Source organism: Manis javanica, chromosome 4 (assembly GCF_040802235.1).
Source record: "Manis javanica isolate MJ-LG chromosome 4, MJ_LKY, whole genome shotgun sequence".
In the NCBI taxonomy this organism is placed as follows: Eukaryota; Metazoa; Chordata; class Mammalia; order Pholidota; family Manidae; genus Manis; species Manis javanica.
The window spans coordinates 102,143,721-102,168,689 of NC_133159.1; positions in this window are offsets into that span (position 1 = coordinate 102,143,721).

The window sequence follows — 24,969 nt, forward strand, 5'->3', positions numbered from 1 at the left end:
TCAGAGAGGTTAAGTAACTGGCCAAAAGGCACACGGCATTAAGTGGGGCACCAAGGATCCATCTATCTTCAAAGCCCAACGTTTCTCCAATAACATTCCACTGGCTTCTTCCCAGAAAGAGGCCTAAAGTGGGTGCTGTTGGAGAGTGAGATCTAGCAGTCGGAGCGGAGGTTTCCAAGGGAACGTGTTCTAGAATGTTTGCTCAAGTCACAGCCACAAGACTAGGCTGGAGGATAACTCCGCTCACCAGCAACACCTGGAAAGCTTGGGCAGTGGCTTACTCATCCTCACAGGTAACACCTAGTCATTGTTATGCAGCACAGCCTGACAACTGAGGAAACTCTGTATACTGCTTCTTTCATTTGAACACAATACATTGGGAAGTAGGTGCTATTATTCTGCCTATTTTTCAGGTGAACAAAATGAAATATAAAAATTCTTTCTCCCAGAACTTTCTTTTTTTTTAGCTACCTTTTTCACAGGGGCTACAGAGCTGTCAGGGCAGCCCTTCTGAAGGATGGGGTGGAGGCCTGGGGCAGCCTCCCCATTCCGGGCTGCGAGGGGTCCCACCAAATATTTGTGGGTGAGTCCTCACCCAGGTGAAGGAGGAAGAAGCCAGGCTGAGTGGGCTACTGAGCATTTGAACTCAGCCTCAGAACAGCAAATATTGATTCAAGAAGCTGCCCAAAGGAGCTGACATTTTTATAGTCAACAAATAAAACCGAGCCCCGTCCCGCCCCCCTTAGTCAAAGGCCCTTTCTCCTAACGGCTGCCAGAGCACATGTCTGTCATCTGTGCCTGGGAAGAGGAGGAAGAACCAGTGGGAAATGTCCACAGGGGACTGGCTGATGTCACCAGTTCACCTTTAAAAAGAACAGAGAGCCCCAGGTCCAGGGGCTGGGACCGCGGGAACCAGCCAGTCAGCCCACCCGACAGATGCCAGCTTCTCTTGGGGCACCGCAGACCCTGGCACCCGAGCCCCGAAGACAATAGACAGGCCTCCCCCACATGGCTTCCCCTGCGGGGGTGGGGGCTCCTTGGCCGCTTCCCACAGGTTGATGCCCCTCACTCATGGCTGAAGAACCTGAGGCCCGAGGAGGTCTGCCTAGATCTTCTGTTTCAAGGCAGAGGAGGGTCAGCTCTCACTCGGCTGGAAATGAGAGGTAATGACCCAGCAGACAGCTGTCCCTGCCCAGCTCTGGCTCCATGCCCAGAGCCCGGCACTCACACGCCTGCCTTTGTACTTTGCGTAAGCAGGTCCTCCACCTAGGGTCCCTCACTTCCCAAACCCTGCTGGAACATGGCTCATCGTTCAGCCTTGCTCACCTGCCATGTTTGAACCCCTTCCACGTCCTCCCCACTCCCTGGAACAGACGAAAGTCACGGCTCCTCCCTCAGTGCTCCCGAAGCACAGGCTTGCTTCCTGCCTAGTCCCCTGCAGGCGAATTACCTTGGGTGGGTCATTCCCTGGGTACTTGTGTCTCAGTCCTTCTGGCCACGAGTTCCATGAAGGGCAGGAGCTGCACTTTACCCACTCCTGTTGCCCCAGAAAACCGAGAAAACTGCCTGACGGTTGGCAGGTGCTCAATTAGCACCCACAGAATTGAACTAGGACAACCCGAGACATGTAACACAAAAGCCTGAGGAGCAAATACAGCTGCACCTGGGCCAGGGAAGGAAGGTGGCCAAGTGCCAGGCAGGCCCACCACAGGAGAGGTGCTTATGCCATTTGCTCCTTTACTCGTCCACTCAGCCTCCACTTCACCTCTCTGTCCATCACCTAGAAGTTGAGCTTCTGCTCTCGAGCAGGCCCTAGTGGGGCGCCAGGAAGGGAAAGATGGGGTACACACAGCCCTGCACTCTGTCTGAGCTTCTGGAGCACCGGGTATGTGGCCCGGGAACCCAAGAAGCCTGTCTGCTCCCGCACTGGTCCGTGAGCCCCCCTCCAAGCTGTGGCTCTAGGGACTGTGGCTTTGGACTTAATGATGTCAAAGGCAGCTTATCTCATTGCTAGCCCTGGGCAGAACTGCAGGGTGAACTGTGGTACTCACTATTGCTCTTCACCAAAGGCTCTCCCACTTCTAGGCACCGGGGGAGGGTCAGGCATGTGGCTGGAGTGATGCGACCTAGTTCAGAGCAGAAGTGGCACAAAGCCCTTCTGAGATGAATATTCAAGTGGGACATTTCTTCACCTGCGTGAGACCCTCAAGGACTCTCTTTTCTCCTGAGTGGGCAGTTCCGTGCCCCGAGGCCATCCAGGGCCCAGTAGTGGGGAGCAGTGCTACCCTCCCCAGGACGCTTCAGTCTCTGGGCATGTCTGAGGCCACCATCCCACATGTTACCATGCCTCCTGCGTCAGGAAGGGAAGGGAGCCTGTGCAGGCCAGCAGCTCATCTGCAGCAAGGTGATCAAGAGGCATTTCTGTTCACCTGTCAGTCTAAACTTCATCACATGGCTATGCCTACCACAAAAATACCTGGGAAATGTAGCTTTTAGTGTAGTAGCCATGTGCCCAGCTTAAACTCAGCAAGATGTATTATTTAAATGAACAAGGGAGATGGATATGGGTCAGCAGTGGTCTTCGACTCTCCTTCACCATCCCACACTACATGGTGCCCGGGGATGCTCAGGAGGCCTGGCTGCCCACAGCCTGTCCCCCAGCCAGTTGGGTCTTGGGACTCTCTGCCCCCTTCACCATCTGCCTACCAGTTCTGAATGACCCTGGGCAAAACTCGGCTCTCCCCAGGACTTCCTTGTCCTCATTGATAAAAGAAGGGTTTTAGATCAGTGATCTTTGAGGTTTCTTCCAGCACTGACATTTGACAGCTACGGAAATGAACAAGTTATTTAACCTCTCTGGGTTTCAATTTCCTCATCTAGAAAAGAGAGATAAAAATAATTCTTACCTTAGAGCATTGTTGGGAAATCATCTAGGGTTATGCTTGACATATAAGAAATAATCATATTTGCTATAATCAAAGTAATCTGCTATAAACAAAGTTTTGTTTGTCAGCTCCTTAGAGTCTGATAGGTTTGTTCATGCTAAGGCCTAATAAGTGTCAATAAATACTGGACACAGCGCTGTCATTATCCTCCCTCTGTAACAGACATCACTACAACAAAGACATTCTCCAAAGGAGCCAGGAAAAGCCTCGTAGTCCTCAGTCAACACAGTGCACCTGGAGCCCCATTCGATCCAAGATGACACCCCCTCCTCTAGGAAGCCTTCCTGGTTTGATCCCAGGTGTGCTCCCAAAGCAGCCTACACATACACTATCTCGGCTTTTGTTGTGCTATATCATAATATTCTTTTTACTTGTCAGTGCATCAACTAGACAGAGAGTTCCCTGAGGCAGGAACTGCAGCTAGTCCATCTTAGGTCTAGCCCAGTGTCTGGAACATTGCATACATTAAAAAAATGAATTCTATAACCTGCGGCTGGCAAGTGGGGGAGATGTTTGGGGGATGGGAGATGGGCTATGGGACTGCCTTACAAGATGCTGTTCTCTGCCCCTGGTTGCTCCTGTCGCAGCCATGGGGTGGGTCCCGGGTCCCCCCACCCAGGTTTCCCCTGCAGTTCTGGGTGGACATTTCTGAGTGAGTTGGGGAAACCAGTGCATTGAGGACAGAACAAGGCTACACACATGGAGGCCTTCAAGACAGCTCTGGGGAGCTGCCCTCGCCAGAGTCCACAAGTGTTTGCCAGTACCTCCGGCTCCAGACTGCAGGGCAGCTTCCAACATAGCAACTAATGGACCTGCAAGAGCTCAGACACCTGCTTTATAATCTTGCAAATCAATGCTCAGTGTCACCTTGGTGACAGATGGAGAATGAGGCCTGGGGCCAGGGGGAGTGCCATCTGCCTGCTTAACCTGGAGAGGTGCTCATTGCTGGGGCTCAGGCAGGCCTTGGGGGTCTCCTCAGGAGATCCTGTCAAGCCGTGTGAAGGTAGGGGCATGGCAGCCTGAGACCTGGATCCCCAGAGTCCTGACTCATGAACATACAGTGTCATCTGATTTTTGGGCTATAAGGTATGGTTACCAGATATGTGTCCAATGCAGAAGCAGAATATGATCTGAGGGGACAGGGAAGGCCTATGTGTACCACATATCTACTCTCCGGCCTGTCATAGGCCCTGAAATGCCAGAATTAGGACGAAGTGAGGTCACTTTATTGAAAATACCTTTTGGCTACCCAATCTATTATTGCAACCATTTTATGGATGAGGAAACTGAGACCCAGACAGGTTAAGCGACTTCCAGATGTCACATGACTTGGAAACCAGGCCACTTACGTCCAGGTACTGGGCTCATCTCTCTGTCCTACAGGCCTCTGCAGTGAGGAGCCATCCCTCAAGCCAGTCCTTTATGCCATTGCCCTGTAGCACAGATCTGATGGGCAAGGGTCTCTGAAGAATGGTTAACAAATAATTATTAAATCCTTCAATTTTTCTGTCCCTGATCTCATGTGATCCACACAGCATTCCTGGGCCAGGTGCCAGGGGATTAAGATAGCAGCAAGCCAGGGCTCTGGACCCCCAGGCACTGGGGCTGGTGGTGGACTCACAATGGTGGGGTGGGTGGTGGCCACAGAATGTTCAGTGATGGGTTTGTGGCCTATCCACTGGCATCCTTTGGTAAACAGTAATAATTATAATACAATACACCTGTTATATAGGGAGAAAATGTGTTGAGCTATACCTGTGGGCTTTCCTTTCTCCCTCGCCCATTACATGTCTGCCACGACCAGCTCTTCCGGGTTCAGCCAGGGATGTCCATCACTTCTGGGGGGATTAGGATTGTTGTGATGAAAGCAAACAAAAGAAAATCATTATTTAGATTTTTGACTTCCAAAAGAGGCTCTTAAGCCCCTTTCTGAGGCAATAATCATGAAAATCATATCTACTGATTTACAAAATCAAGGAGTATTGAGAGGAAGAGAGGATTTTCGCAAATCTAAATTTGATCACACTCACTGATTCTACAAGTATTTACTGAGAACCTATTTGGTGTCATAAAGGCGGCCAGACGCTGAGTTAGTCTGCCTCCAGGAGGGGCTGGGATTCCCCTGCCTCATGGGTTTTGGGGGCATGGGTCAAGTTGGGAGTGTGCAGAAGGCAGAGGAGATGGGGGCCCGCGTGGGGAACATGACCAGCTTGGCCTGAGCACCCTCGGGCTCCTGAGCTGCCCTTGGGGCAGGTCTCCTCATCATTTGCACCAGGAACTGTGTGTGCCCACTGGACAGTCCTCCGAGTCCCGGACCAAAGGAAGGGAGGGCCCATCCACACCGAGACTTAACTCAAGGCCATGACCATGTGTGCCAACCCCTTATCTTCAGTGATCAAAGACGGCCTGGCATCTTACTGACCTCCCTGAACCCCTGCTTTCTCATCTTGTGACAAGGGCTCAGGATTCCGCTTTGCCTGGGTGTCCTCTGTCCTCACTGTAGAACAGATTCCTGAGAAGTGGGAGTCCTGGATCAAGGGGTGTCAGTACTGGTAAGCCTGGCACTACAAATTGCCAGATGGTTTTCCAGCGAGATGGTATGAACTGAAGAGTCCTCCAGTAGTAGGCAAAGCATTTCTGTCCCCACATCCTCTTCAACACAGGGAGTTAACATTTCCAGATTGTTCCAATATGGGGGGTGAAAAAAGCACCCCATTGTGGAGAATAAGCATGGTGCATGGTGTGCTGGGTAAGTGCAAGTTCAGGGGGCACACTGGTGGGCACAACACGGCCCTGCCCCTCCAGGCCTGTGAGCTAGGGCATTCTCCTTGGCCTCAGTTTGATGCATCATGGAATGGTTGTGAGGCTTGAATATGATAACTTAAGCATGGTAAGTGCTTAATAAATGTATTATTTCCATTGTTTTTTTAATAATAAAATTGAACTTTCTTTTCATATTTCTTGTCTTTTTTCTCTAACATATACTGTGTTTGAGTTTGCCCACTCTTCTATCAGAATACAGGGCCTTTTCTTATTAACCTTTCAATAAGTCTTTGTTAATTATATTAACAAACACTAGGTCCTCTAAATTTTAATACTAGATGACATAAGAATCCCCTGGGAACTTTTAAAATTTAAATCATTCTTGTGGGTGAGGCCTGGGCATTAGATCTGTTAGCATTCCTCCCGCTGTTCTGTGTAGCAAGGCTTCAGGTACAGTGATCTGTTGTAATATTGGCATTTGCTTGCTAATTTTGTTGTAGCTTGAGGTTCAGAAGTTTGAATGTTTATATACATAATCATTTTTATCTCTTTTCCTTTATGATTTCTTCAGTATCCTTTGGGTTTAAGAAACCCTTTTCCATTCAAATAGTTACGTGTTTCTTCTGGTTTCCAGTGATGGCTTTACCTCTTACTTCCTGTGTGGTCTTGGCAGGTTGCTGAACCCATCTGGACTTTCATTTCCCCCAAAATGAGGGGGTTGGACTAGATCAGACTTCCCAAAGTCTTCCGGATCCTCTGAGGGAAAAAGGCTTCCTGTCCAAATAAGTTTGAAAAATGCACAGGATGTCAAAAGTTCTGAGAAATAGAATAGTAAAGCAAGAATATACCCAACAATTCCACTCCTGGGTATATGCCCAAGAAAACTGACAGCATATGTCTTCACAGAATTCATACATGAATGTTCACAGCAGTGTTATTCATAATAATCAGATGTGGATAAAACCCAAATATCTATGAACTGATGAATAGACAAATGAAAGAGCCACACAAGGAAATATTATTCAGGCATAAAAAAGGAAAGAAGCACTGATTCATGCTAAACATAATTTTTGAAAACATAATGCTGAATGAAAGAAACTGGTCACAAAGACTATATAGTCTAATTCAATTTATATGAAATGCCCATATTAGACATATCTATAAAGATAGAAAGTAGGTCAGTGGTTGCCTGGGGCAGAGGGAGTTGGGAGGAAGTGAGGAGTAACTGCTAATGGGGACAGGGTTTCTGTTTGGGGTGATAAGAACGTTCTAAAATTAGATTTAACTGATGGTGGTACTAAAAAGCACTCATCTGTACAGTTTAAAGATGTACATTTTAACAGGTAAGATTCCTCAAGGGAGGAACAACCTAAGACAGGCACAGTCGTAGGGGGGCCATCAGGTGAGAAATTGGGGATCAACAGAGGTGAGGCTTAGAACCTCACCCCCCCCCTGTTTTGAGAGAAATCTTCTGCATCCGTGGATGTATTATTGCCCTTGTCTAGCTTGGATTAACACTTAGTCCATAGGCACACACCTGATCATCTACATTTGCTCTCTTACAACACTAAACTATGTTTTCTACCTTTATCTTGCATCTACCTACCACTTCAGCATTTTATTTAAAAAAATAATAATAATAATAATAAAGGGAGAAATGTGGGATTCACATATAAATCAAGTATAAAAATCAAACGAATATTCATATTTGACCTGATTGTTTATAGTTCATAATGAGTGATCTAAACCGAAAGTTTTTGTGATGACTGCCCGTGTACTATTCACCATGTAAGAACTTATTCACTATGTAAGAATTTGTTCACCATGTAAGAACTTGTTCGTTATGCTTCAGAAGATTGGAGACTGACGAGAATTAGGCTTGGGGTGGATTAATTATTGTGCATTGAGCACTGAGTCCCCTATACAGAATTTTATTGTTGGTAACAACCATTTGATCAATAAATATGAGAGATGCCCTCTCAAAAAAAAAAAGAAGATGTACATTTTCAGCATGAGAGTTATATTTCATAAGGTGGTTTAAAAACAAAAAAGCAAGAAAAGAAAGGTTAGGACTTTAGAAGAGCTGGGTGTTTCCCAACTTTGTGTCTGCCTAACTCCAGGAACTTAAGCAAGATTTTAAAAACTATCTTCAAGCCTTAGTTTCTTCATCTGAAAAACATGGCCCATAGCATGACTTTGTGCAACTGAGAAGACACATCCACATCTTGCAGCATCTCCAGGAAGAGCTGAAAACAACAAGTGGAACCTGAGGCCCTGTGAATTTCACACAGCCCAGGAGGGCGGTACCTAGATCTGAACCCATTTCTGTGAGGCCTGGCCAGGGTCACTGTTTGCCGAGGGGTGTTGGCCATGACGTCCAGGAGTGCGCTCTGGGAACAGGAAGGTGCTGCGCAGGCATGCGATGTGCTGGCCAGTGACCATGGGGGAGGCGGGTCTGGGAGAGTCACACTTATACCCACTTCCTTTGAAGCCACTGGACCAGCCTTTCTTTCCATCTACAGTCCCTGGTCAGCTACCTTACTGACCTTTGTGTTCATTCTTGTTAGGATGGAAGCCAGCCCTTACCTCACGGATGCCTGTCGGAGCCAATAGCAATAGGTAATTCTCTTCACTGAATGCGAACTTGGTGGCCTGCACCCCACGAGGCTGTACCTGATTTAAGGCTCATGTGACCTGAGTTAGGTGTGGTCACCCCCTTTGACAGAAGAGCAGATGGAGGCACACCAGCCAGCTGTTTTATAGCCTGAATTTTTCCACTGAACTTTATGCCCATTGTTAAATAGTCTTTGAAGAGATTACTAAAGACTGTAATATTCTATCATAGGCAGGTACCTCCTTTAACTATTTCCCTCATATTTGATGTTTGTTTCTATTTTATTTTAAAATATGAACAATACTATGGTGGACAAACTTACATATAAAATATTGTGCACCTCTCTGCTTATTTCCTTGAGGCAGATTCCTGGAAGTAGAATTACTAAAGGTTAAAAGGTATGGACTCATTTATTGCTCCTTATATGCTTTGGCACATGGCTTTCCTGAAAGGAGGAGGCTGAGATAGCTGTGCTCCCCCGAGCAGTGTCAGAGTGGCCGGGGAGCTGGGGCTTCGGTTCATTCTATCAGCCATTTGGATGACCCTCGGACAAGCAACCTCACTCAACCTCGAGTTGTTAAAACTTATGTTACCTAGCAACCAGAAATTGTCAGTTCCATGGGTCTATCCATTGGGTCTATGGAAATCCCCAGGGCACCTTCCCACGGAACCCTAATTGTCAAGGTAGACAATAAATCAAGAGGGAGTTATTGGTCCTGCTGGTAGTCTCATATCAGAGACTGCACTGAGATCTCTAGTGTCATCTGCTGCATGAAAATGCCAATCCTGGTAAGAAATATGGGACTTTGAATCTATTGTCATCAAACCAGCCAATCACAGTAATTCCTGACATTTATTAAGTATCTACTCAATAAATTATATACATTAATTTAATCCTGATAATAATCCTATGAAGTAGACTTTATTACTATGCCCATATGAAGAGTGGGATGAGGAAATGAAGGCACAGAAAGGTTGAGTAACTTGTCTAACACCACACAGTAAGTAGGTAGTAGATCAGGGATTTGACTTGATTCTGATCAGTGTGACCCCAGGGGTGACACCGTCACCTGCCACAATGTCCTGCTACACTGTATGGCCAATGCACTGGGCACTCGTTCCTGGTCAACTAGTCTCGAATTGGCAAGAGGGTGCCGAGGCCTGAGACCCCGTGACCTGAGCTGGTTTCTGGTAAACTCGTGTGAAAACAGCACTCGGCAGATCCAGCAACACATGGGGCAATCTAATGAGGTGCTGGTGCCCATCAGGGGAATCAAACACAGACAGAAAGTTACCCATTCGCCTTGTGTTCAGGGAAGGGAGACATTTCCTTGTGCCTCTTCCCTGTACTACCAGGAGTTACCCGTGCTGAGAATCGATATGGCCACCAGGACCTCCCTGGGCTCTGCCCAGTCACACCAGTTCCATCCGCCTCCTTGCTCAGCAGGGCCCTGGAGTGCCGTGTGCGTGCGCATGTGCGGGCCATGTCGGTCCTGCTCACTCCAGGTTTGCTCATGCGGCCAGGAGGGGCACAGAGACGGGGACCTGGCGTGCTGTCATTGGCAGCATATGCTCAGAGGGGTCATGAAGCCAGGAAGGACCTGATGCGTGTGTGGAGGGCTAAGTGGATGGGTGGCTCAGTAGAGGTCTCAGCACCATTTCTTCCAGGAGTTCCCACTAAACTGTCAGCTCTGTGAGAGCCGGGCCTGATGCTTTGTCTGCCGCTGTGTCCCCAGGGTCTCATGCTATGTGACGCCTGGTAGCTAGCTAACAAACGTTATATGCGGGCAGGTTTTGTAAGACTGCCAAACATGGGAACAGAGGATTCAGTTGTTTGGAGTTAGGAAAATAGACATAAAGCCTGAGGAAGGGAAGAAGGTCAGATGTAGAAGAAAAGGGCAGCAAAAGGAAGTGAGGTGAAGTGCTGAGCATGGAACCAGGATGGCAAAGGGAACGTAGAGTCTGCCTGCTGGTGAGATGGTAAGAGGACACACGGGCAGAACCAGGAGTGTGCACAAAGCAGGGAGGGCGGTGGAGGGTGTCGGCTTCTGCTGCAGAAGAGGCTGGAAGTGCAGATGGAGGACTGTCTGGGACCCTCCGTGGTGGGGTGCATCACAGTCACCTGGATGGCATGTTAAAGCACAGGCTGCGGAGCCCAGCCCCAGGGTCTGATTCAGTGGGTCTGGGGAGCAGCCCGAGAATCTGCATGTCTAGCTATTCCCACTGACAGCTGCACAGCTTTGAGCTCAGCCTTCCTGCCGCCTTGGGACACCTGACCCCTCATCTCAGGCTGAGTCTGGTCTTAGGAGCATCAAAGCTGAGGGAGTTTGCCCTGTCAGCCCAGGAGGCTGCCTCCAGTGATGCAGACAGATGAGCATGAGGCTGCTCTGTGGTGTGCTGCCTGCACGCCAGTCCCATCACTTTTCCTCCAGCTGCTGGGTCCTTGAGAGCACACGGTGCAGACATGTCAAGAATATCGTGAAGCAGAACCTCAGGGAGTCCCTGCCCCATGAGGCCAACCTCACTGAAAACAGGGTGGACTTTACTCTCCGGGCTTCGCGCTGCCTGCGGCCATGGCAGATGCCAGCCGTGGGCTTGAGCTGGTGGTGGGCCAGCAGGGGGAGCTTTAGAAAGGGAGGTGCCTTTCCAGAGCACATTCCTGAGAGATGCTGGACAAAACACGCACATTTGCATGCTCTTGGACGAGAGAACCTGCTGAATGCTGAATCTGAGACACGGGTCTGTGCTGCACCCCAAGCGGTGGGGATGGGGAACAAGTGTTCTCACCTGAAGAGCTGGAGCTCGGGGCTGAGGTCAGAGAGCAGTGTTCCTGCAGATGGGCTCCAGTTCTGCCTTTATGGATTAGGAGTGAGCATTCACAGGCATGTTACTAGACTCTGAAACGCTGACACTACACCAGGATACTACAAGTTTCCAAGTCTGTATGGGTGGTGTAGGGATAAGGAGACAAAAGGTATGTGGAGAGCACTAGGGCCCCCACAGATCTTGTTTCAGGCCAGGGAAGTCCTGGCCCCCATGGCTGTGCCCCGCCCCCGGGCCTGCTCCTGGGTGTCAGGCCTGTGGAGGGGTCAAGGCCACAGCTTCTGAAAGCTGGCCCAGGAAGCCAGGCCACAAACTACCCACAGCAGAGCAGCAGGAGGCAGCTGTCTTTGCTCTGTTGGGTTTCCCTTCAGGGAAGGGCGTGTCCCCCAGAGTCTAACTACTCAGGCCTCCTGTGCTCCTGTGTGCTGGGCCCACCCCAAGGTGTCTGATTTCAGTAAGTGTGGGGTAGGGCCTAACAACTGCACTTCCATCCTGTTCCTGGGTGATTCACACTTCGAGCACCCCTGTATAAGGCTCATCTCTGCCAGGCATTTCCCCAATTCCCCCCAGTGCTGAGGTCTGCCCCATTTGGACCTCTGGGAGCCTCTGCCAACTCGGTGGCTGTGTGGCAGGTGCCACCACCCTCTGTTACTGCAGCGGCTGGTTTCTGTCTTGGTTCTGTCCCACCAGGCCCTTCCCTTCTGCCGTTCCTCTCAAAATGAAACCACTGCTGCTTCTTCAGCCCTCTGCTAAGCAGGAGCGCCCAAACCTGGACTGAGCTCCTGCGGTTGCTCGTCCCACGGAGAGAAAGAACTGCTCACTCTTTTCTCCTCCATTGCGTTTTGCTTAGGACACTGCCAGCCTCTGGGGTCTCTGGGAGCTTCCTCCCTGGTGCTGTCCTCTGAGTCTCTGAAGGCCCAGGCCTTCCCCCAGCACACACAACCCTGCTGGCCTTCAGCTTTATCTTGCTTGGCCCTGTGTTTGGCCAGGGCCCCTTATCAGGAGCTTTCCTCCAGCCGCACCAAGGGGCAGTAAGGGAAGGGCCCAAGGCTCAGGAATGTGCTGGTCCTGGTGGGAAAGGCTTACCTCCTGTGGATCCAGCTGCAAAGTACATATGAAGCAATTGTTTAACAAAGGGAAAGGCAACAAAGGAGCTCAACAAATATTTGTTGAATACGGGAACGCAAAAGCTACTTTCCATGATGCACACTCAAAACTGCCTCTTATGAAAAAGCTCTTTGATTCTTGGAGCTCTGCAGGTATGTGTGTAACATGGGAAATCAGAGACCCTAGGGAGGCATTTCTCTGGCACAGTGATTTCTGGTGAGCTCTGTGGCAGCTAGCATCCCCGGCTAAGAAGCACTACACCCCCAAAAGGGGCCTGGTGATAGTGCACTTGGGAAGCCCTAGAGTGAATGATCATCAGCTGGTTCCTGTACTATAGGGACTCCTCTGAGCCTGGACGGGAAGAGGTTGCCTTAGTTCTTGAGGACCATGCCCCCAAACCCACTGGCCCCAGGGCCTGTGTCTGCTGGATGCTTGAGGGAGGGTAAAAGTGGTAGAGGGAATGAAGGCAGTTTTTATTTTCTCACAGATCCCCTCTCAGCCCAGGGTAGCAAGCGTTTGTGTCCTGGAAGATGAGGGTTTCCTGTCCTTCCAGGCTTCCACCAAGGCCAGAGAAAGTCATCTGCCGCTCCTGACTCCCAAAGGGGTACTAGAGCCGAGGGGTAATTGCTGAGGACCAGGAATAGCCTGATGGCCTGGGCCCAGAGGCCACACGCACACACACACACATGCACACACACGCGTGCACGTGTATGCGTGCACTGGGGTTGTGTGGGTGGTGAGCCCTGCAGCTCCAGCCTGGTCATTCCACCTGGAGGACGAGAGTTTGGCGGGGCGTCCCAACACCCTTAGGTCCTACTCTTCTGCCCCAATCATGAGGGGGATGAGGTCAGGAACACAGAGCAGGGAGAAGTCACTCCATAGAGGGTGAGCGGGAAGCCAGGTACTTTGGGGAAGCAGTGCCCCAGTGCTCCCCTCCAGGAGAAAGCCCGGCTACAGCGTCTGGCAGCCACTTCCCTTTGCTTGTTTGAGGACCCGCGTGTAGCCCCAGGGGCTGGTCAAGCCAGGTTGTGCAGGGTGGTGGTGAGGAAGTCAGGAAGGGGTGTGCAGGGAAGGGCAGGGAGTGGGGTGGACATTGTGACCATCTGCAGTGCTGTGCGAAGAGCCCAGAGAAGAAAGGAGTGAGAGAGGAGGGCTAAGCTGTGGTCACCTAAGACCCCGATCATGGCTCATGTGGGCCCAGGACTGCTGGGAGCCCCTCTGGCCTGGAATGGGCTCTTTTGCCCAGGGTCAGTGGGCTATGTCTGTGAGGCCTTCCTTTACGTCCTGCTCTGCCACCCTCTTGTCCTTTAGAGCAGCCCCCACTCTCAGCCCGGGCGCGAGGGCTCACATCTGCCCCCTCACCTCCTGCCCCCTCCCATCCCACTGCTGTCACCTCCTCTCTACTCCTTCTGTCCTCTGCTTGCTCCTACCTTTGGTGCCTTAACAGGCAGCCCTCAAGCTTCCTCAGCAAATGGGACATTGGGGAGAGGTTGGTGCTGGTGGGGGAGGAGGGAATGGTCTCCCCCAGGTCCACGGGGTCAGAGCCCAGGTCCCCCTGGCTTGTAGTTTCTAGGTTCCTGTAAGGCTGTTCAGGCCAAATTGGGTGCAGAGAGGGGACCCACCTACCTGGAAAGCACTGTTCTCCTGCTAGGAGCCTGGGCTGCATGCAGGCCCTTGCTCCTTCCTGGTATGGCAGGTCCCACAAAGCAAGATTGGCAGGACACGGGAAGGCCCTGCTGTCGGAGCAACCCTCACACCAGCACAGGGGAGTGCACAGCCAGGATTGGGGGCTCAGCCCTGCTCTTGGATAAGCATGCAGTCTTGAGAACTGCTGGCTTAACTTTCTAGAGCCTTAGCTCTCCCCACTGAATCAGGGATCAGGGATGGAACCTGCCTTACCTTCTTCAGAGCTGCCATGAGGGTCCAGCATGGCATCACCCAGTGTGCTTGCTGTGGCCACAGTAATCCTGGGCTTACAATGGAAGAGGGGAGGGGCTCCAGCATTGCGGACATTATGTTTACTGGTGCATACACCTCTTTGCTACGGGAAAGTTTAGACTGTAAAATCTGAGAGCTGACCTTGTAAGAATTGAATCAATTCCTAGGTCAGCCCAAGAACCAGGCCAAGATTGAGAAGGCCACAAGAGAGATGCTAAGGCACCTGGGCAAAGTTCCCCCCCTGGCCCTGCACCCCTGCTTTTGGGTCCCTGGGATTTGCTAGAGTTTCAGTTTACATACACTTGCAGGGAGGCCCCAAGCTCCGCACACTGCATTCACCCAGAGGGACTACAGACGGGCCATGTGTGCAAGAAAGACCCAAGCCCAAAGTCTGGGGAGCAGACAGATGCCCGGCTGTGTGTGAATCGGGGTTCCCAGTGGGTGGTGGTAGCTTCCCAGCAGCGGAGCAGGGTGGCACTGGGAGAGCTTGAAGCCAGGTGGCTGCCAGCACCAAGACACCTGGCATAAGACCTCTTGGAAATGTGAACCTGAGCTCCAGCCCTCTGCTCTAAACACCCCAAACTTTCCTCCCCGGCGGTCCCCCTCCAACTTCTCTGCCCAAGTCCTCACCCTCTCACGAGTCCCACTTGGTGTGGCTTCTGCAGGCTCAGACTCCCCACTCCTGCCGCTCTCTCAGCCCAACCACACTCGCATGCCTTTGATCTTCACCACAGGGCCTTTGTACAAGCCTGTTTCCTCCTAGGATGATCTTCCCATTCCTTTCTGCTCATTACTCCCCACTCTTTCCTCAGATCTCCCAACCAGGTCAAATCCTGCTTTGATGAGCACCATGTCTTCATTTCTTAGCATATTTATTGTGGCTGAAGTTTTGCTTGTATTGTGCTGCCCAGTTAACAACTGCTTCTCCGACCAGGCTGCAGACCTTCACAACATCCTGCTTTTCCAGGGCCAAGCACTGAGTAAGGCTTGGCTGGTATTTGTGGGATGGATGGATGAATGGATGGATGATTTTTACTCTTTGCATGCTTTTCCAGGCCCTGTGCAGAAATGCATGTCCTTCAGCAGCCCCCAGACCCAGCGGCCACTGACTGAGCTCAGGGACACTAGCTTTGGCTGGCCCAGCCCCGAGCCCCAGGCAGCTTGAGTGGGTAGTGTGATATTCCTTCCAAGGCTGAGAGCCTGGCCTCCTTGGCTTGCTTTAAGTCTGTCTTAGTCCATTCAGGCTGCTCTGACGAAAACATTGTAGACTGCACAGCCTAAACAACAAAAATTTATTTTCGCTGTTCTAGAGGCTGGAAGCCCAAGATCAAGGTGCCAGCAGGTTCTGCACCTGGTTCCTGGAACCAAGAGTGGCTTCCTGGGTCATAGCCCTCCTCTCTCTGCACTCTCACTGTGGGAAGAGGGCAAGGGAGCTCCCTGGGGTCCCTTTTGTAAGAGCACGAATTGCATTCCTGAGGGCTCCACCCTCATGACCTAATCAGCTCCCATAGGCCCCACTTCCTTCCCAATACACTGTGGGCCAGGATTTAGCATAGAAATCTGGGGGGACACAGACATTTCATCACGGCATCCCACCGACTCCTATCCAGCCTGGTAATCAGCCTTCCAGAGGCACACAGGTGATCTGAACAAGCAGGCGGGGCATCAGTACTGCCCTGCATCGGGTCTGCTCAGGCTTTGATTTGCCCTTTACTTGATATCTGACCTTGGGCAGTCACCTCATTCTTCCTGCCTTTGTCCCCTCATCTGCCCTGACACCCTGGCAAGGTCACTAGTGAGACAGCATGTGGTCCTGTATGGCCACTTGTAAGGTCCAGCCAAAGCACCACGTGCCGTGCCCACACCCAAGGCTGTGACAGTGGTCATCGGCCTAGTGAATCAGTCACAGGGGTCAGGGTGTGCGGGCTGAAAATGAAGCCTCCGTGACGCCTCCCTGCTGTGTGCTCTTGTCTGCCCTTGGCTCAAACCCTCTCCAAGGGCCACTGTCCTTTCCTCAGGCTGAGCCCACTTCCACCCTAGGCTCCCACCAGGCCCACTGATCTTGGCCTGAGGAAAACATACCTGTTTCTGCCTGGAGCCCGAGGCCCATCCCTTGGCTCCTGGCCAAACAGCCTGTTTGGGGCCACCAGGCCCCACTCACCCCATCCCGTCCCAGCTCCTCTCAGTGATGACTTTCCTCACAGTGTCCCTTTCTTTCCTTGGTCTCTGAGGTGGCGCTGGCTCTGGGAGCAGAAGACTCTATCTGAGTCTCAGTGTCACCACACCACCGGTGGGCTACAACTCAGCGGCTCCTACACTGGTGGTGCCCACCTGCAGAAGTCTGTATTCGTTCTGTTCTGGCCAACTCAGGACACAGATGCGTGCACAAACACACGCCGCTCAGATCCAGTGCACCTGCTCTGCCCTCCCGGCAGTGGCCTGTGGCTCCTCAACCCCCACAATCCCACCAGACGCACTCCTGCCTCATAGTTCTGGTGTCTGGGGCACTCTTTTATGATGTCAGGTTTATTAAGATACAATTTATGTAAGCAAGAGTTACCATTTTTAAGTGTTTGCATGTGTTTGGACAAATGTATACAATTGCATAGCCCCCAGCACAGTTAAGACAGAACATGACCACGGCCCCAAGAAGTTCTCTCAGTTATCCACAGGGCCAGTCCCTCTTCCTTGGTCTTAGTGAAATCACCACCAGCATTTATTCCCCTATGTCCTGCTTAATTTTTCTCCCAACCACCAAACATCTTATATACATATATACTTGTGTAGACATCTTAAATATGCTCCATCCATTATGTCATTCTTATTGGTTTTGTGTGCTGTTGTATCTCTATTATCCAGTTATTGGAGCTCAGAATTCTGAATCTGAGAGAGAGATAATAGAGACAGGGGCACAGAGCTGTGGGAACACTGTGGGGAGCCTCCCTCAGTCAGGGGGACAGGTACAAGGATAGCAGGCGGGGAAGGGAGGAAAGGACCTTGTCACCTGAGAACCAGCGGGGTTTGTGTGCTGGGGGTGGTGAGAGGAGGCTGGAGAGACGGGCAAAGGACATCAGGCCTGAGAGCTGGGAGTTTAGCATGCGTTTGACCCCTGCCTTATTCACCAGAACTGCCTCTCCAGAGCCAGGCCGATTGGGGAAGTTTTAAATGGTGTGTGTGATTTACATGTTAACAGGGACTGTCTGGGTGCATCTCAGAGGCAAGGCTGGCAAGACTGTGAGAGTTGTGACTCCAGAGGTTGGATTCAGTGACACCAGATGGGAGGTGATGTTGCCTGGGATTGAGCCTGGGGCACTGGGTTGGAGAGGAGAGGGCTCGAGAGTGGGCAGGCAGTTGATGGCAGTGTGTGGGTGGTCATCTGTGCTGGTGTTGCCCGTGGCAAGAGGGTCCAGTGGAGTCAGGCCTCGGGCTGGGGCAGGACATGGTGTTCTTTGGAGCTGGAGCTTCAGGCCTGATGAGATTCCTAGCTTGAGAGTGCACTACGTGCTGTGCTTCTGCGTGGGAGAGGGGTGGTGTCTGGCGCAGCTTCTCCTTCATGCCGCTCCTCTGGCTGCTCTAGTCCACAAGTGCTGACATCTCAGTTCTGGCCACACTCTGATTTTTCATTCTTCATGCTGCTGGTGCTTCAGATCTCTACCTGCTGGGATGCCTATGCAAATGCAGGACACCAGTGGGTGACTTTGGGCCTCTTTGGAAGCTTCCTTCTGATTCACCTTTCCTGAGGGCAGGCACATCGTGATTCCTCCGTGAGGCTGTGTGATGTTTGGGATCTTGGCTTGATGTCCACTGTAGATGTCCAGCCCCAGAGAGGGCATGGGCTGGATGTTCAGATTTGCTTTATTGGTGGGAGGCATGAAGGGTTAAGCAAAAGATGTTATTGTTGGTGCTTTCCATTTCAGCAGATTTTAACAGAGCCTTCACTCAATGCCAAGCTCTGAAGGAGCTGGGATACAGAGACAGATAAGACATTCCCTGCCCCAAGAAAGCAAGGGAGACGACATATGAGCCAATAAACTGCACTACAGAGAGGCACATAGATACAGAGTGCACTATGGAACACCACCGGCAGGTGTGCTTGACTATGGGAGGGAGTGTTCAGGGGAAGCCTCCTGCAGGAGGGGACATTAGAGCTGGGGTTTGAAGGATAAATAGGAATTCACTCATGGTGCATAGTAGGAAAGGCTGGCAGGCATTCCAGCAGAGGAGATAGCTTTTGCAGGGCCTGGGAAGACTGAAGGTGCATAATGGGCACAGAGGTATGATTGTGAATAAAGTCCTTGCTGGGTTGCATGGTGACCAAAAGGGACTGGACCGTAGGGAGTAAGGTGCTCATCTGGAAACGTTTTGGGCAGCTCTGCAGTGACTGCTTTGCAGCCTTGAACCATGTATGATGGGCACTCCCCAGCACCCTGCCTCATCCTTCCTTTCCCCAGGACTTTCCTTTTCTTCCCCTCTAACTAGCTTGCATCTCGCTGGGTTTGTCCCTGCTCTGATAGTCTGGTCCTAGATGCAAGCTGCAAGGTGTTTTGGAACTTTCTCAGTGACACAGCAGGGTTCCAGTGGCTCATGGAAACCTGAGGTGCAGGGCAAGGAGCTCAGGAGACAGCTGATGCCCAGGGGCCTGACTTGGTGGGGACCTGTCTGTGGATGGTAGGACCCCAGCTGTGAAACTAGGTATTGGGAAGGAAAGACAACCACCCCCTGCTCACTGATCACCAGGTGGGGCTTGGCTCAGAGCTCCACCTTGGAGGGACGCTGGGGTACCAGCAGGGTGGCTGGTCAGAACCAGGCCTAAGAGCCAGGGCAGTAAAGATGCAGCCAAGCCCAAGGGTAGGGGGCAAAGGCTGATCAGTGAGGAGCTGCCTGGGAGAGCTGAGCCTGCTGCCAGAAGAGCTCCCTGTGGCAGAGCTGGCTAAGACCTCTGCAAGTCCGGGACCAGCTGATGGGAAGGAGAACCAGCTCAAGCACCTTGGAAAGGGGGGTTTCACACTTTTGGTTGTTTTCCTCTAGACTGTTAGAGGCTTGGCAGGTGTGACGTGCCTAATGTCTCACATTAATACTGGCATGTACCTGGGACTTTCCATGTGCCGGGCACTGTGCTATGTATTCTGAAAACACTGCCTCATGTACTCTTCATATGGGCTCTGGCCATGTGTGGGCAATGTGGTTACCTTCCCTACTCAGAGATGAGAAGCCATGGCACAGGGCAGTTACACAATGTGGCTAAGGCCAAGAAACTGGTGGTGTGCCTAGGAGCAGTGCCCTGACCACTGCACAGTGCTGCCCCATCGCCAGGGCACGGGGCTGGAGAAGCTGAGCTAAGCCTTCCCTGCCTGCCCTGTGCCCCTCTGTTCCCCACTTTCACAGCAGTGTTTGCTGATGGGAGCTGAGTGGGGCTGGGCCCCCATCATGGGTGGGGGAACAGGGCAGCTCTGAGCTAAGCCATCCTGTTCTGCCCTCTCCTCTCGGAGCAGAGGCTGGGGCCTGGGCATCTGTCCAGTGGGTTGGCCCTCCCGGAGCTGAGAAGCCACCCAGAGGTGAGTCACAGAGCTTTCCCGGGGATTATCGGTCCTCCAAGGTCCATGCTACCTGGTTGTGGTGGAGGGACGCAGTTGGCTCTTCCAGGCAGGCATTAATCCTAGCGAAATACTTGGTATTTCCAGTCATTCCGGCTGGAATTAAACTTAAGTCAAGCCCCAGAAAGCACAGCCAGGAGAATGTGAGCACATTTGCCAAAGAAACCAGGCATCCGGCCTGCCCAGATGCTGGTCTCCCTTCTCAGGAACTGCAGGCCATTCACACCCTGTCCCTGGAAAGCAGGAGGGGAAGAGAACAGAGCCCCCTGCTACCCCCTACCTCCCAGTCCTCCCCTGCATCCTCCCACCCTCGGCCCCCTGCTCTGGGTATGTCCCCTGCAAACTACCACATGGTAAAACAACAGGCCTTTCAGCCAGGTAGCAGAGTGAGGCAACCAGGGTTCAAAGGTTCTGGAGTCTGACCTGGCTTCTGCGGCCATCACAAGTTCCTGTGCCCAGAGTCACGTGGCTACAGTTGGTGGCAGAGGGGCAACCCAACTTAGCAGCCAGGAGCACAGGCTCTGGACCAGGGTGCCTAAATCTGACTCCAGCACCCACTGTGAGACTAACTGGTGACCCTCTGGGCCTCTGTTTGGAAAAACAAGATAATAGGAACTTGATTGGGCCCTCATGACTATTAAGGGGGCCAATACATATAAAGAGCTTAGAACTGTCCTCGGCATATTGGAAGCACCATGTCTATTATTGTTCTCTGGGCCTCAGTTTCCTCACCTGTAAGAAGGGGCTGGGGAAGGGACTTGATCACCAAGGGCCCTCTTCATGCTGCTGATTCCTAGCTGTGAACCAGGCCCTGCCCCTAAAGAGCACTTACCCTCCAGGAGAGGAACTGGCTAGACAGACAGCATTACGTGCTCCACAAGCCACACCCCATCCAGGGGCTGTGCCTGCACGGAGTGTGTGTATGTGTGTCTGTGTGAGTTTGTGGGCATATGTGTACATACATACATGCGTATACATGTGGAGGAGTGTGTGTGTATGTGTGTGTATTTGTGTATATATATTCACGTGCATGCTTCTGTGTATATGTGTCCATGTATCTGCATGTTCACGTACATATGTGTGTCTTGTATCTGTGTGTATATGTATATAATCATGAATCTGTGTATGTGTGTTTTGTGCACATGTGTACACACATGCATCCTTACGTGTACAGGTGGATGTCAGTGTGTTTGTGCATGTGTGCCTAAATGTATGTTTGAGTGTATTTGTGCATATGTATGTATATATGTGTTTATGTTGTGTACACACATGCGTACCTTTGCATGTGCATCTGTATGCATGTGTGTGTGTGTTTACATGTGAGCATGCATGTGGACAGTGCAGGGAGCCAGCCTGTTCTGCTTCTTTGTTGAAGCGCAGATGGGCAAGTGCCCCCCACCTCATCATGCACCTTAGCATGAACCTGTCTGAGTGGACAGTGGAAGTAGCCAAATCAGGAGAGGGATGGATTGGGGGGTGGGTAAAAAGTGAAGAAGAGGAACAAAACCAAAGAAATCCATCAGAACCCAGGGTGGAGGGCAAGGCCAGTTACCCAGTGGTGGGCATTACCTTGAGGCTCTTACATCACAGACAAGGGAGGTAAAGGTTCGGGGGTTTGGGGAACCTGCCAGAAGTCATCGGTGGCTGAGCCAGGACTCCACAGTGGGTCCACCTGGCCCTCAGGCTGCTTCACCACCTTAGGCTCCCCTGTGGGGAAAGGCGGACAGACTGGGATAGGGACCGTCACTGGGCCTTTACTGCACCACTCCAGCGGCAGGAGGCTCATTGCCCAGGCAATGGGAGGGGTCGGGGAGGACACTCGGCTCCCCCGAGGCCTAACCCTTAGCAACTGTGTGACTTTGGGCAAATCATTTAACCCCTCAGCCTCAGTTTTCTTCTATGTGAGATGGGAAGACCAGTGGTCTCTAACGTCACAGGTTTGCTGTGAGTATAAACGCAAACAATGCCCGTACAATACTTACAGCAACACTGCCACAATGAAAAGGGCTGGTAAATGTGAATTGCTACTCCAGTTGTTATTATTTCATATGGTTGTTAGGAGAACAAAACAGGCTTGCACAGAGGAGACTGCTGAGCTGTAGAAAGATCTGCTGGAACGGAGGTAGATTGCATTACTGCTCTGCTTACTTCTGTCTCTTTTCCCTTTGAAAGTAAAATACCTTCTCACCGCACTGACTTTGGGCTTGACCATGTGGCATGACTCGGCTCATGAAACGTGAGTAGATGTGATGATACACTGCACATCACCACAGAAGCTTTAAAATGCCCTGAGAGTCTCCACCATGACACTTGCCTCTCCTTCTGCTGTGACAATGGGCTCACCCAGATGGGGCAGCTCACACAACCTGGGCCCCGCAGTGAACAGTCCTGGGGAGAGCCACAGGGGCCGCAGATGACAGCGGCCCACATGCGAAGTGAGTGAGAAGGAAATGTTCATTGCTATGAGCCACTGAGAGTTTGGGGCTGCTTGTTAGCACGGCCTGACTGACGTATTCATATAGTGTTAAAAGCAGATGGGTCTCCAAGGAGGTGTCTTGTGGCCTGCTGGAGAGGAGAGGGGCTAGGTCTTGGAAAGTGAAGCCCAGGAGGGGACTGGAGCCGACAGAACACTGACACGCATAGGCATGCACAAACACACACGTGAGGAACACAAGGAAACCCTCACCACTACCTGCGCTTTACTTGCAGGAACCTTGTCTTACGTAGCGGGTCCCTGGAGATAGCTACTTTCCCGCGGGGTCTTCTCGCTCCCCCACCCCTTTTCCCCAGGAGCTCCTCCCTGCTGCTGGCCTTGATTCCCGGATCATTCTGGTTGAGAAAGCCTAAGAAGCCCTTTGCATTGGCTGCCATTCTGTTTGCTTTCACTTGTGCCATCCTGTTGTGGACAAAGAGGAAGTATGCCAACACCAGCCCCCGTCACAGACCAAGGGAAACATTTCCTAGCCTCCGGTTGGATGTGCTTCCCTTCCCGTGGGTCCTCCCTCCAGAGCCAGGTCCGTGAACTTGGGCAGCAAATGGTTTATTGCTGCACTCTGTCCAGCCAGGAAGAGGTTTTTCCTCAGAGGGGATGAAAGAATAAGGGACCTGAGGGCTCTGCCAGGTTGCCTGCCTTCTGGTCCCAGCGGACTTCACAAGGGGGCCCAGAGGGGCTAGCGGACACCACCACCTTGCTTTTGGGAAGAGGGGCTGCTTGTAGATTCTGACCTCACTGGCCTGGGAAATTTTTCCATTTGGAGAGCTTTCCTTCCAGGAGGCAAAGCAAATATGTGGTCACTAGTGCCCTTTCTCCCTGCCAGCCACCCTGCTTGAGGATTCCAGACATCTGTTTCATTATTCCTCCGTTTTATTTTCATACCATCTAGCTGAGCTTTGGCTGCTTCTATCTTTCCTCCCATCCAGGGAACCATTCGCAGCCTCTCTCCCCTCGTGTCTGCTCCTGGCCCTGACGGGAATTTTCCTGTGACTTTTGGTGGGGCTCCAATCCTCTGATTTACCACCCACTGCTTGCAGGCTCTCCCTGCCCTGAAGATTTTCCAAGCAAATCTTGGTCCAGTGTGGTTGCCCTGGGTTATAATCACAGACAGCTTGGAGAAGCTCTTCTGTAGCCCAGCAGCACCCCGCCCCCACCCCCAGCCCATGGCAGCTCATAGTAGCTCATGGCAGCTTTGTCCTGGCATCTATGCTTTCAGGGAGAAGGGCCCAAGGCACACTTAGGCAGCCTTAGGGTGCTGCTGGCAGGGTACGTGGAGCAAGAAGGAAGCTGGGGCTGCCCCAGCAGGCCTTGTGGAGGACTGCCTCTTGGCTTCTCACAGTACAGCACTGCAGTGTGGGGCCCCATCATCTCTTCCCTGCTCCAGTGTCTTCATCATCTTTGCAACTCAGCTTTCCTTGACTGCTGCCCCCAGGCTCCCTCTTGTCTGCTGCCCATCTTGTCTGCCTCTCCTTGTTCATGATGTCTTGTGCCTGGGGGCTTCTGCTCCCTGCCATGCCACGTGGGGCTGTGCAGCCCTGCCATACTCTACTGACTGGAGCCATCTGTGTGTGGCTGCCATCCAGATGCCCTGAGAGGATGCTGTTGGGCCAGTTATTTCTTTCTGACATCGGTCCTGCACAGACAGAGATCTGTGCCAGGTCACCTCACAGGTCTCTGGTGTCCCCAAGACCAGCTTATAGATGGCTCCCTTGTGGTCAGGTGCCAAGTCCCAGCCCGACTGGTTATTTATGGCCAGAGTTGCATGGTCACATAACCCAAAGCATGGCAACCAGTTGGTAAGGAACTGTCTAAAGCTGCTCTGTTCAGAAGTGGTGCCATGTGGTGGGCACTCAGGGACTCTCGAGCCATTTAACAGCACCCCCAACCGCATCAGGCCCTGGTTCCCCTACACACAATTCAGACAGTGCCAATATCTTCAGTCCCACTTTAGACTAGCCCACCTTTCTCCCACTGCTGCTCAACACACACCATGCCCCCAGCAGAGCCCACTCCTCACCAGCCCCTGTCACCCTGTCCAGAGGCCCCTGCCCAGTTCCATCCACTTCCTGCTCAAGTATCCGCTCCACCACTCCAGCTCCTCCTGGATGTTTCTTTCACTCCCTCTCCCAGTCCAGAGTGCCTTTAAGTCCTGCCATGGGGACTGATCCTTGCCTCTGGTTTGTCCTGCACTGTTTTCCATGTGTCATCACCACACTGCTCATCAGTGGGGCCGACACCTGGCACAGGCCAGGCAGGGTGCCAGCCATCAGCACCACGGCACCTGCTGACAGCCCTGCTTTCCTCTTGTGCTGCAGCTTCTGCAGACACAGAGCAGAAAGAGATGGGAGCTCTGGGTGCGGTGGAGGGATCAGACAGGAGCCCAGGAATGATAACACAATAGCAGCACTATTTTGAAATCAGATCATATGACTCCTTTGCTTAAAGCCCTCCAGTGCTTTCTGTTTGTCCTGGGAGTCACACGGAGCCCTCTGTGTGGCCTGTAAGTGCCTGCGTGACCCAGTCCCCATTGACTTCTTCAACCTCCTCTCAAGCCACACTCCTCCAGCCCACCCTGCACCACCGCCCTGGCTTTCGGTTCCTCAAAGACACCAAACTGTCTTGTCAGCTGATCTACAAGCACCATACAGCAGAAGCTGGCCTTTCTAGGCCCTGCAGTGCCTGAGATGACGC